Genomic DNA, 13,968 nt, shown 5'->3' with positions numbered 1-13,968 from the left:
AACTGAAGAAAAACATAGAAAATATAGAGTCCAGGGACCCCTGGGTGGCTCAATGGGTTAAGCATCTGACTCCTGGTTTTGGTTCAGGTCATGATCTCAAGGTTCGTGAGACTGAGCCTCACTGTCATGCTGGCAGCACAGAGCCTCCTTGTCTCTCTCTCTCTGCCACTCCCCAGCTCTCCCATGTACTCTCTCTCCCTCTCTCAAAATAAACTTTAAAAATAGAGAGAGAGTCCAGAAAGAGAAAAACATCAAATATACTTAACTTTTTTTTACAATACAAAGGCAAATCATGGAATAGAATAGTATTTTCAAAAAATGGCATTGAAGATGTTGGGAAGGATGCATAGAAAGGGGAATCCTCTTACATTGTTGGTGGGAATGCAAACTGGCACAGCCACTCTGGAGGTTCCTCAAAAAGTTAAAAATAAGTGCACTACCTGGTTATTTACCCAAAGGATATAAAATACAGATTTGAAGGGGTACACACACCCTGATGTTTACAGCAACATTTTGAACAATAGTCAGACTATGGAAAGAGCCCAAATGTCCATTGACTAGTGAATGGATAAAGAAGATGCAGTACATATATATACAATGGAATACTACTCAGCCATCAAAAAGAATGAAATCTTGGCCATTTGTAATGTCATGGATGGAGTTAAAATGTATTATGCTAAGCAAAATAAGTCAGAGAAAGGCAAATGCCATATGTTTTCACTCATATGTGCAACTTAAGAAACAAAACAGATGAACATATGGAAAGGGGGGAAAAAAGAGAGAAGGGAAGGCAAACCATAAGAGACTCAATGATAGAGAACAAACTGAGGGTTGATGGAGGGAGGTGGGTGGGAGATGGGCTAAATGGGCACTTGTTAGGATGAATACAGGGTGTTTTATTTAAGTGAGGAATCATTAAATCCTACTCCTGAAGTCAATATTACATCATATGTTAATTAACTAGAATTTAAACAAAAATATGTAAAAAAAAAAAAAAAGAAGATAACATGGCAAATCCTTAAAAAATGGTGTTTATTATTTTTTTTTAAATGTTTATTGTTTTTGAGCGAGAGAGAGACAGAGTGCAAGCAGGAGAGGGACAGAGAGAGAGGGAGACACAGAATCTGAAGCAGGCTCCAGGCTCTGAGCTGTCAGCACAGAGCCCAATGCAGGGCTCAAACCCAAAAACCGGGAGATCACGGCCTAAGCTGAAGTTGGAAGCTTAACCAACTGAGCTACCCAGGTGCTCTCCAAAAAATGGTGTTTAAACCATTGAACATACACATGCAGAAAATGAACCTCAATCTAAACCTCAAAAATTAGCTTAGATCTACATCTAAATGTAAAACATACATCACAAATAGAAATTTGTGTAAAACATAAAACTATAAAATTTAGCAGAAACACAGGAGACAATCCTCATGACCTAAAATTAGGTAAAGAGTTATTATATATTACACCAAAGGCACAATCCATAAAAGACTAAATTAAGAGACCTCATCAAAATGTAAAACTTTAACCCCGTGAAAGACTAGTTGAACAATGAAAAGACAATCTACAAACTGGCAAAAAATATTTGCAAATCACATATATAACAAAGGATTCGTATCCAGAATTTATAAAATTCTCAAAACTGAAGAATAAAAACACAAAATCCCGCACCCCCAAAGTATGCCAAAAATGTGAATGAACATTTGGCCAAAGAAGTTGCATGTTGGCAACTAGGCACACAAGAAGACACTCAACATCATTAGTCGTTAAGGGAATGTAAATTAAATCTGTAATAAGATATCACTACACACACAACAGAATGGCTTAAAAAACAAAACAAGGAGTGCCTGGGTGGCTCAGTCGGTTAAGTATCCGACTTTGGCTCAGGTCGTGATCCTGCAGTTCATGGGTTCAAGCCCCTCATAGGGCTCTGTGCTGACAGCTCAGAGCCTGGAGCCTGCTTCAGATTGTGTCTCCCTCTCTCTCTCTGCCCACCCCCCGCCCCTGCTTGCGCTCTGTCTCTCAAAAATAAATAGTTAAAAAAAAAATTTTCTTTTAAAGTGACCATACCCAGTGTAGGCAATGATGCTGATTAATTGAAACTCTCGTATGTTGCTGATGGCAAGGCAAAATGGCGCAGCCACTCTAGAAAACAGTTTGGCAATGTCTTTAAAAACCAAATATATGGTTACCCAGAAATTACTCTCCTGGGCTTTTATCCCATAGGAATGAAAATATATCGACACAAAATCTATACATAAATATCCCTACTGACTATTAGAAAAATTTAAATTATATACACGATTTGCATTATATTGCTATTGGATGGTTCAACTGTAGATTCACACATTCCACTGCCTGCTACACATCTCCTGGATGTCCTATGAGCATCTCACACTCTGTTTGTTTGTTTGTTTGTTTGCTTAAGTTTATTTATTTATTTTGGAAGGGAGAATGACCAGGGGAGCGGCAGAGAGAGAGGGAGAGAGAGAGAATTCCAAGCAGGCTCTGCGTTGTCAGCCTGGAACCCGACTGAGGGCTCAAATTCACCGACCGTGAGATCATGATCTGAGCCCAAACCAGGAGTCAGACGCTTAACCCACTGAGCCACCCAGGTGCCCCTCTGACTCAATTTGTCAATATGTCCCAAATTCAACTATCTTTTCCCTAAAACCTCTTTAATTACTGGCACCATGACACGCTTGTTCAAGCAAAACTCTTAGTAGCCATCCTGGACTCTTTTAAATCACTTATCAATCATCCCAATCATCCCATATTTTTCTACCTCCTTAATCACTCAAATCTGTATACCATTCTCCATTTCTACTACTATCTCCTTACTTCATTTCTTAGTCTAATCATTGCATAGCCCAGATTCAGCCCCCTTATCTTCCCTCTCACCTCCCCAATTCCCACCTCCTTCCATCTATTACTCCCTCTGATGGAGACTAATTTTTAGACCGTTCAATTTCAATCATGTCACTCCTGAACTCAAATTCCTTCAGTACCTTCTTGAAACTCTAAATATAAAATTCAGACTCCATAGCTTGATCTAGATAGACCTGATGGTCTTGATCTAGATCTAGCACAGATGTAGCTTCTGTGTTTTCAGACCACTTTTTCCCTTGGCTAGACTATAACTCCCCAACTTCATTTCAGCCCACGTGGTAGTTATCTCAAATTTTACCTCCCAGCGAAGTCCTTTATAAGTGCCACTCTCCAAACACCCTCTATATATGTTCATCTGCCAGCACTTGAACTAGCTGCCTCCTATTTCATTTACCAATATGTCCTGCTAGACTAGATTCTCTGAAATCAGAGTCATTTTTTTGCTGTTACTTTACACACCCAAACCCTGACAATTAAAAAGTACTCTATAAATTAAGTGAACATCATTTCCTATAAGGGGAAACTTAAGAAGAATTCAGTTCAAATCAGATGTTCCTTAAATTACTGAGGAAGGGGAATCTTCCTTTTTCCTTCCTTCTTCCTACCATTCACATCTCTGGTCAATACAATTCACAGTCTGATAGAAATGTCGGGCATGTGAAAACAATTATAATTCAATTTAATAAGTGCTAAAAGAGGAGGAAGTGATAGTTTTATAGAAGTTATTGACATGTTTTGGGGCACCTGGGTATCTCAGTTTTTAAACATCTGACTTTGACTCAGGTCTTGATCTAACAGTTTGTTAAGTTCGAGTCCCACACTGTGTGTGCTTAAGCCCCGCTTCAGGTGAACACGAGCCCCGTTTTGGGGCTCACTTCAGGTGAGCCCTACTTTCTCTCTCTCTCTCTCTCTCTCTCTCTCTGTGTCTCTCTCTCTCTCTTTCTTTCCCTTTCCCTCTCTCTCTGTCTCCCTCTGCCCTTCCTTGGATTCACTCTCTCTCTGCCCCTTGCTCACTTGCACCCTCTCTCTCTCTCAAAAAAAAAAAAAAAAAATATATATATATATATATATATAGAGAGAGAGAGAGAGAGAGAGAGGGAGAAGTTATTGACATGTTTTCTATGTAAGACTTAGAACTGAGCCTTCCTTTTTTTAAAGATTTTTTTACTTTTTTTTTTTTTTTTTACTTTTTTTTTTTTTTCAACGTTTATTTATTTTTGGGACAGAGAGAGACACAGCACGAACGGGGGAGGGGCAGAGAGAGAGGGAGACACAGAATCGGAAACAGTCTCCAGGCTCTGAGCCATCAGCCCAGAGCCTGACGCGGGGCTCGAACCCACGGACCGCGAGATCGTGACCCGGCTGAAGTCGGACGCTTAACCGACTGCGCCACCCAGGCGCCCTAAAGATTTTTTTACTTTTAAGTAATCTCTACATCAACATATGGCTCGAACTCACAACCCAAGATCGAGAGCTACACGCTCCACCGACTGAGCCAGCCAGGCACCCTGAGCTTTCCTTTTTTAAGGAACTTTAAACATAATTTCCTATAAGGTGAAACTTATGAAGAATTCAGTTCAAATCAGATGTTCCTTACCAGCTTTTGTTTATAGATGTATACGGAAAAAAGTTAGACTTTCTTTCAAAGGCAGTAATTTCTTTTAAAAATATACAATTTTAAATATTTTTTAATGTTTATTTTTTGAGAGAGAGAGAGACAGAGTATAAGCAGGAGAGTGCAGAGAGAGAGGAAGACACAGAATCTGAAGCAGGCTCCGGGCTCTGAACTGTCAGCACAGAGCCCAACATGGGCTCAAACCCACAAACTGCAAGATCACGACCTGAGCTGAAGTCAGACGGTTAACTGACTGAGTCACCCACGTGCCCCTAAAATATCATTAGTTCCTATAATTTTTTGGTCTTTGTTATTACTATTATATCTGTCATTGCTGCTAAGCTTAGAGGCAAAGCTCCAAAAGCTACACTTTAGAACTTCACGTTTCCATTTTGATAATCCACTTTCAACATCGGAGTTCACTCACAATCCCACTGTGTTCTTATTTGCCTTGGGAAGAGTTCTTTGGGGTAGGTGCGCACAGAGGCACAGATTCAACTCCCACATAGTAAAATTCATAACAATCCAGTGATGTGCATTGTGATACCTGATCCCACACAAAATACCTATAAGGTATACGTGATTATCCCCACTAAACACCTAAGAAGTGGAGCCCAGAGGGACAAACTGGCTTACTCCAACAAGACCTTACCAGTTTTACGTGGCAAACCAGAACCCAAACCAAGATCAGGGAATTCCAGTGCCAGTGTTCTCTCTGCTTGATCACACACAGCTCTTTTTGTGCATTCCCAATGCATCTGATGGTGGGATGTAATGGGTAATGTATCTGCACTATTAAACTCTGTTACCACCAAACAACTCAAAGAGCACCCCTGACTAATAATTGAACTAAAGTTCATTCTTGATGTAAAATATTGTTAAACTTCCCCTCAAGGAGGCAAATACCATTTTCGTAGCCTAGTTAAGGATATATATACATTTATATGAACATGGTCCGTATGTCCATTTGATCGAATTTTTGTACTTACAAATGCCTAATAAAAATACAAATGACCAAAATATAAATATCACAGCAATAAAAATCTGTTGGCCTATACGAAAGAGGCCTGACTGCGCCTTTCATGTTGATCAAAAACATACTAGCAGGAAAAGGCTTACTTTTCGTTAGTGTTGAAATCTATCTCAGTTATTGAAAGTTTTTTGGGTAAACTGTCAGCATTTACTCTAACTATGAGTCACAACTGAAATCTTTGTAACAAACAGAGGAGACACTGTCTAAATTGAGAGAGGATAGAGGGATAGAAAGGGAAAATGGGATGAAAAATTAGATATATTAGATCAAACAGAAGGAAGTATAAGTATATTTCATCCCATATTTGAATAGCTATAACAGAGTTATTCCTTTTGTGGTCCTTTTGTTTCTTTTATTTCTTCCCAGTATCCAATCGCATTTTCAATCCAAATTATCGTATTATTTTGCAGAAACACTTTGTGTTCCTTGGTGGATTTATTCAGCTAATTAATGTTAAAAAAAAGAATTACTGAAAGCAAATATTGCGAGAAATAATTTCCAAACTGAAATTTATACACTTGAAAACTGATTCCTACAAAAATGATTTGGCTCTATAAAAAAAGAAGCAATCCATCAACTCCACAGACCCAGACATGGGCCTGATAGGATTTCTTTTTCAGAGGAAATTACTGCTATGACTGATTCTTGTTAAGCCTAGGGGGGAGGAAAAAAATCCAATGGCAGGGCCTAACCAGAGACTGAAACAGAATGTTCTATTGTCTGAAATAATTATCTTTGTGTAGTAGTTGAAAGACAAATTAAATGTGTTAGAATCAGGTGAAATATTCACTTTCCCTCTTACTTCACCAGGCTCCCTCACTTTAACTGAATTACTACTAGGTGCTTTCGCCCCTTAACTCCCCTTGCCTCCTGATAATCAAAAACATATCCCATATTTGGTTTTTATTCACACTCACAGTGGAAGACTATCTGCCAGTGAGAATTAATGTGGCCTGTCCTAGTAACATGGCTGTATTCCCCACCTCAGACATTCCCTCAGACCATCATCCCGCACTGCTAAGAACTATGTCAGACACCGCCCCCTGCCACGCACTCCTTCCCTGGCTTTTCCCCACCAAGGATGGAGCGGCCACCACCCCCACCCCCACCCTCCCAGAAGGCTCTTGCCAGCTCAGGCAGGAGGGTGGAAACAACGAGAGGAGGTTTATGTCTAGTAGCTTTTGCTGCTTGTTTGTATTCAGTTGTGTTCCTGTGAGTGTATGATGGCTAAGTAGACCAAATGAGAACTTTCGGATGAAAATGCAGAGGCCCAAAGCATGCCTGAAAGTTAAGCCTTCTGTGTGGTTTTCTGATTTCCCAAGTTTACCAAACATGCAGATAGTGTTTTTGAATGTCACAAATCCTTTTTCCTCAATCTTCACCACATAAAGAAACAGTGAACTGAAATCAACATCTTTGAAGATATATTTAAATGATAAATCACGACTCAGGAAGGTTTCTGTAGTTGGAGTAAATAAACCATGCATTTAATGGTGCCATAGCAGTGAAGCATTGTATGGAGTAACTATTGGTCCTAACATTTGCATTGTCAAGTTAATATTCCATAACATAAAAATAACTATAGACATTTTTTGTGTGCTTATGCTGAACTGATGGGGCGGGGAGGGGGTTCACCTCTGCTTAAAATTAATATGTCTAGTGAAATGTGGTTCGTCCTCTGCCATACAGTGTGTGTGGTATAAGGTCATGTTCAGAACCCGTCTTCTCAAATGCCTGTCACTTAGGTTTGGCCTTCGTCATGAAATGAGGAGCTAGTGACACTACTGTTCTTTTTTTATACTGGTGAAATCAACATTTTCTCATTTTACCTCCTGAATGCAACCCTGATTAGACATTTGAAAGATATTTGCTTACCAAAAATAAATGAATTCATTTTCCTCTCAATCAGAAGGCAAATTTTCCTGGGGACCTTGCACTTTTTCCACTTTAACTATCCCTATTCTTTATCCAACATTTCACAGAGAATTCCTTATGATATTATATAGGAATTATATAGGATATTATATAGGAATAGTGGTTTAAAACACACACACACACACACACACACACACACATATGCACTCATGTAGAACTTCCAGAGCTTTCTATGAAACAGAATTTAAAGTTGTTCAGTCCCTAATATGAAGGATATTTATTTTATACTGATTCCCACGTCCCTACAAGAACCTAGTTTATTTTGATATAAACTCTAGGAATAAGGTAACTGAAGCTGAAGGTGGTTCTTTAAAGCAAGTCCTTTCTTCTCCTTAGCCGGTCATTCAGTATCAGGCCCAGTGCTGATCTTAGAAGTTCCTGCGGTAGCTAGAGCTGGTTCCCGTTACGTTTCATATTCTCCCTTAAATGCTTATTTCATGTAGACACCACGCTTTCTTTCCCCCACAGTCATGCACCCATCTTGCATGACTTCCTTTCAGACTTCAAACAGGTTTTCTACCTCTGCAGAAGGACTATTCTTATAGAAATAGATACTATGGGTTTGTTTTTTTATTAGCAGTTCTCTAACCTATGTTTTCCCTTTTTTTTTTTTTTTTTTATTTTTTAAGGCAGTCATCCACTACAATACTTAAATTCTTTGAATTGTACAGCCCTCATATATAGGTGCAAGATTTGTGCCATAAGAGTCTCTTATTACTCATTATACCCAGAAACAATGAAATAACTCATGTGTAGAATTCAATACACATGTATTTCTCTCATTTATTGTGACTAGACCTACTTTTAATTATGTTTTATTTAAAAGAACAAAGTGTGGAGGCGCCTGGGTGGCTCAGTCGGTTAAGCGTCTGACTTCGGCTCAGGTCATGATCTCACAGTCTGTGGGTTCGAGCCCCGCGTCGGGCTCTGTGCTGACAGCTCGGAGCCTGGAGCCTGCTTCGGATTCTGTGTCTCCCTCTCTCTCTGACCCTCCCCTGTTCATGCTCTGTCTCTCTCTGTATCAAAAATAAATAAAAAACATTAAAAAATTTTTTTTAAATAAAAAATAAAAAAATAAATAAAAGAACAAAGTGTGGGGGCACCTGAGTGGCTCGGTCTGTTTAGTGTCTGACTTTGGCTCAGGTCATGATCTCATGGTTCATGAGTTCCACCCCCGCATGGGGCTCTGTGCTGACAACTTGGAGCCTGCTTCAGATTCTGTGTTTCCCTCTCTCTCTGCCCCTCCCCATCTTGCAATCCAACTCTCTCTCTCTCTCTCTGAAAAATAAACATTTAAAAAAAACAATAAACATTAAAAAAAATTTTTTTTAATTGGGCACCTGGGTGGCTCAGTCAGTTTAGTGTCTGACTTTGGTTCAGTTCATGATCTTGCGGTCCATGAGTTTGAGCCCCACATCGGGCTCTGTGCTGACAGCTCGGAGCCTGGAGCCTGCTTCAGATTCTGTGTCTCCTCTCTCTCTCTGCCCTCCCCCACTCTCACTCTGTCTCTCTCTCTCTCAAAAATAAATAAACATTAAAAATTCTTTAAAAAAAGAACAAAGTATGTGATGTCAAAAATTTTAAACTAAGGGAATAAGTAGATTAGATATCTGGTGAGAAAAAAAAATTAAACTTCATTCTCTCTTTTAAAATTGTTTCCATTGGGGCGCCTGGGTGGCTCAGTCGGTTAAGCGTCTGACTTCGGTTCAGGTCACGATCTCGCGGTGCGTGAGTTCGAGCCCTGCGGCGGGCTCTGGGCTGATGGCTCAGAGCCTGGAGCCTGTTTCCGATTCTGTGTCTCCCTCTCTCTCTGCCCCTCCCCCATTCATGCTCTGTCTCTCTCTGTCTCAAAAATAAATAAACGTTAAAAAAAAAAATTTAAAAAAAAAATAAAATAAATAAAATAAAATGGTTTCCATTAAAATTCCCCACTGGGGAAGTTTTATTCTTATTTCTTGACATTAGTGAAAACTAGAATTATTTATTTTTATAAAATAAATTTTAAAACCTAAAAATAATGTGTATAACCATAAACATAATTTTTATGTCATTTGGTTGTAATTTTATTTTTTATATTTGTTTTTGTCTTTATTTGTGAGGAGGATTTAAATTTGTAAATGCTCCCAAAGATATTGCTATGGTGGTGGCATCACATTTTCTTCTTAATTCTTCGCTGACAGAAGAATTTTGTTATTCAAAATATGTGCACATGTAAAAAAATCAGTATGGAATATAGAACAATATATATATTGAAACCATATATTTTCATTTCAACATGAAAAATGCATTGGAATACTGAAAGTATTTATAATACAGAATGGTTCCATGTTCTCAGATATTTTTGACCATGACTATAGTTAACATACTCATTAAGAAAATTCTGGTAAGGGACAACTGGTTGGCTCAGTCAGGAAAGCACGTATACTTGATCTTGGGGTGTTGAGTTCAAGCCCCACGCTGGGTATAGCAATTACTTAAAAAAAATAAAATAAGAAAATTCTGGTAACCTTAAGTCAATATGATATATCTTCTATGCTGTGACTTTCTCTACACTTTGGAAAAGCATGACAGACTAAAGATCACTTTAATTATATATACTTTTATTAAACATACAGAGTGATATCATCTAATTTAAAATATGAATTATTTTAATAAAAATAGTTCTGAATCAGTTTTGTTTCATAAAGAAAATATGATTTTCTAATTTTATTTAGGACTGAATAAAGTGTTACCTTAAATTTATATGTAGATTATTCTACGTGCATTACAGCTTCTTTTCCTTGTACTTCATCTTCTTTTCCTCTCTCTTTTCCATTCATGTTTGTATTTTATTTATCTCATTGTAACATTTCCTGTAAGCTACTTGGAATTCTTTCTGAAATGAGGGATAATATAAATCAATTAATTAAAGTACACTTTGAAGTAAATAATCACTTTTCTAATGAAAAAGTAATAAAGTTATTAACTGTGGAGTGATACTGTACCAAATTTATGAATTATAGAAAAAATATATCTAATAAAACTAATCACCATTTTAGTAGGAATTTATGACCATACACTTGTTTAATGTTTATTTATTTTTGAGAGAAAGTGTGCACATGTAAGCAGGAGAGGATGGGGGGGGGGAGCGACAGAGGATCCCAAGCGGGCTCTGCACTGACAGCAGTGAGCCCAATGCGGGCTCAATCTCACAAACCAGGAATGACCTGAGCCAGTCAGATGCTTAATAGACTGAACCACCCGGGCGCCCCACCTGTCTTTTATAAATTGAAGTATTTTCCTTCAGAGGGCTCTAAATTGCTCAGGTTCTGGCTATGCAGCAACAACTTTCACCCAAACTAAAATCCAGGGCTGTGACAAGGAAACTTGATCCAATGCTAATTGTGTGTGACACTCTTTTCCAGGTATCCTCTCTGGAACAGAAGTTACAGCCACTGTATTTCTGAATTCTGACAGGGCAGACAGGCAAGGAACTCACTCTTCAGGACAGATGCCTCTCTCTCTCTCTCTAGGGAGGACAGCAGAGTCCTTACCAAATGACAAATGACCTCTGAGTCATGGCTCAGTAGAACCAATAGAGCCCTCAAGAACGAGCAGCAGTCAAGCCCCTTTGAGGTGACAAGAGCATTTGGCCATCAAACCTAAGTTATATAGTGAGCAAGAGTGAAGGAGAGAAAGATTAAAATTTATCAAAACTTTTAAGCATGGAAAATATCTTACAGGGAGATTTTTAAATTTACCTTTCTATAAATAAAATTTTAACTAAGGGTCAGCATCTTTCTAAAACAAAAATGTATAAACTTTGTTTCAGGAACAACTAGTTGTAGAAAGGATATAATTTATTTTGTACAATAAATTTTGTACAAATTATTTTGTACAATCCCAAGATTATTGAAATCTTCCCAACTATACCTGTTTGGCAAAATAAAATAAAATTAAATAAGCCTGTAAGGAAATGCTTTTTTTAATAATTAGTATTCATGATGAGGTTTCTATGTAAAAAAAGAAAATAAAGTTAAACTAATCCAAAATAAGTTAATAAAAGTGTGTGATCTATCAAGACTTTTTTCCAAATTTTTTTTTAACATTTATTTGTTTATGAGAGACAGAGACAGAGTGCAAGCGGGGGAGGGGTAGTGAGAGAAGGAGACACGGAATCTGAAGCAGGCTCCAGGCTCTGAGCTGGCAGCACAAAGCCCGAATCAGGGTTCAAACCCACGAGCCGAAGTCAGATGCTTAACTGATTGAGCCACCCAGGTGCCCCCATATCAAAGACTTTTATCATTGAGACAATTTAGACTTGTTCTTTGAGGAAATGCAGTAACCTAATAATCATATTTATTTGGCAAGCCTCACTTTGAAGATATGTCAGTCAGCTGAGTCCCGGAAAAAGGCTGAGTTCTTTTTGTCTTGCCTTTTATTGTCAATGCACTGACAATTGATGTCAACTAAGAAGTTCTCTGTTTTTATCAAAGTCTTATTATATCAGATTTATTTTCTACAAATAACAGTGTTCGAGGACTTTGAAATAACTATCAACAATCACCTTAAACCAGTGCAACATGGGCTACCGACACTTGAAACTTCCATTGCTTATAAAATCACGATCTTCAAAAGTAGTGGCTGTTGGATCACTTGTCTCTAAACGCCATCACTGAAAACAATAAGCTAGATTCTCAACTCAAAGAGTTCTTTTCTTCTTTTGAATCTCACAGAATGAAAATCTGACCCACTATGTAAATACTAGTACATCCTTTAAAATGTACATTGGATTGTATACAGTTTGTGCTTTGAGTTTTTTTTTTTTTTTTTTTTCTTTATCATGTCCAATAGAGATGTCTGAGAAGAGTAACTTAGCCCTTCCAACACTACAATTTTCCAGGATGCCTGCCAAGGGAGTACTTAGGACGATGGCCTCTAGGCTGGGAGGAGAGTGTTATCCTCTATCTGGGCACGAGACACAATCCAGGAGGCTCTCAGGAGGATAGGCTCTGTTATCTGATAGCTCTTTTCCATTTCTGACTAAATAGATGGCAGGAGTTTCCAAGGGGTTAATATTTCAATTTAGACCAATAAATACAGTCCTTTAGCTGCTTCCTCGAATATAGCATATCTTGTTTTTATTTTTAGTTTCTTATTCTCAGAAATTTAGATTCTATTATTGATTTCCCTAATTAAAAGAGAAAATGTGCATTTCAACACTTCACTGAATCTAATCAGCAACCTCCCAATGCCACTCCACCTGGGTTCACAAGAAAGAGAATGGTTCCTCTTCCCTTTGGAATCGATCATGTTTATAGTATTTTGGGAGCTTTGGAAATCCTATTTTGTCATCGTCATAGATGATGTTTTTAAATAATATTTATCCTTTCTACATTCTGTCAATTTAGTTTCCCCCTGGTTTATGTTCTTTTTAAAAAAGCCCCTTTACACAACTATTATCATATTTTATGACGCCAATCAAACATGCATGAACATCACAGTGACATTATGATTTACGCCAAGGTTTGTAACCATCACTGCAATAACTGAGAGAATTTTGTTCTAATACTGATGCCAAAGCCTCATCCCCAGAGATCGTAACTTAGTAAATCCGGATTGGGACCCCAAAATCTGTATGTTTTCAGAAGCTTTAAAATATTTTTATTATTTAAAAAGTAATTGTTAGGGACACCTGGGTGGCTCAGTCAGTTAAGTATCCAGTGTCTGCTTAGGTCATGATCTCATGGTTCATGGGTTCGAGCTGCATGTCGGACTCTGTGCTGACAGATCAGAGCCTGAAGCCTGCTTCAGATTCTGTGTCTCCCTCTCTCTGCGCCCCTCCCTCACTCGAGCTGTCTCTTTCTCTCAAAAACATAAATAAACATTAAAAAAAAATTTTTAAGTAACTGTTGCAACTAGTGCAAGTGATTCTAATGTGCTAATCAGCTAAGGTTAAGAAACACTGATTTAGGGTCTAAAAAGGAATTCAGATGCCTCTTTTTGGGTTAGTGATTTCCAAAGGACAAAGTGAACTATAACTGAAGTTTCACAAACTATAAAAAATTTTTAATTAAAAAAAACAATCTTGTTATAAAGTTTATAATGATGAGCTTTACAGAGAATGTCAAAACATATTCCCCACCATTCTCCATATCTGCCACCCACTCCTAGAGAGCAATAGAGCTATTATGTAGCTACCTTGTATTTCTCCCATCCTTTATGCCCTATAGTTTGGGACTTGCACCACCCATTAACAATTGAATCAAGAGGTAGAGAAGAAAGAGGAGAAAGGAAAGGAAAGAAAGAGAACTTGTTGAACTAGACCCACAAGAAATCAACACTGTCATCTTTGCTTCCTTTCATCCACAGCTGTGAGAAGGATGGTATTAAGTCCATTTTACAGATAAGAAAACTGCTTCAGAATGAGGATGCACTTTATCCCAGGGTACATCACTTATAAAAGGTGGAGGAAGGATTCTAACTGAAGATTCTCTGGCTCCTAATTCATGTCATTTCCACACAT

At 38.1% G+C, this 13,968-nt stretch overlaps 1 long non-coding RNA gene across 3 annotated transcripts in view; it reads right to left on the bottom strand.

Moving 5' to 3' along the window:
• LOC123595279 overlaps positions 1 to 13,968 on the bottom strand; it is a 194,736-nt gene that overhangs the window by 45,985 nt on the left and 134,783 nt on the right. For all 3 annotated transcript variants that reach the window (XR_006711106.1, XR_006711105.1, XR_006711110.1), the window contains exon 5: positions 10,196 to 10,338. This is a non-coding gene — a long non-coding RNA (uncharacterized LOC123595279). The remainder of the gene's footprint in view (positions 1 to 10,195; positions 10,339 to 13,968) is intronic.

The sequence above is a fragment of the Leopardus geoffroyi genome, chromosome B1, assembly GCF_018350155.1.
Source record: "Leopardus geoffroyi isolate Oge1 chromosome B1, O.geoffroyi_Oge1_pat1.0, whole genome shotgun sequence".
Taxonomy (NCBI): domain Eukaryota; kingdom Metazoa; phylum Chordata; class Mammalia; order Carnivora; family Felidae; genus Leopardus; species Leopardus geoffroyi.
Note: the sequence above shows the minus strand (reverse complement) of the source record. Positions and strands in the feature narration are given on the sequence as shown.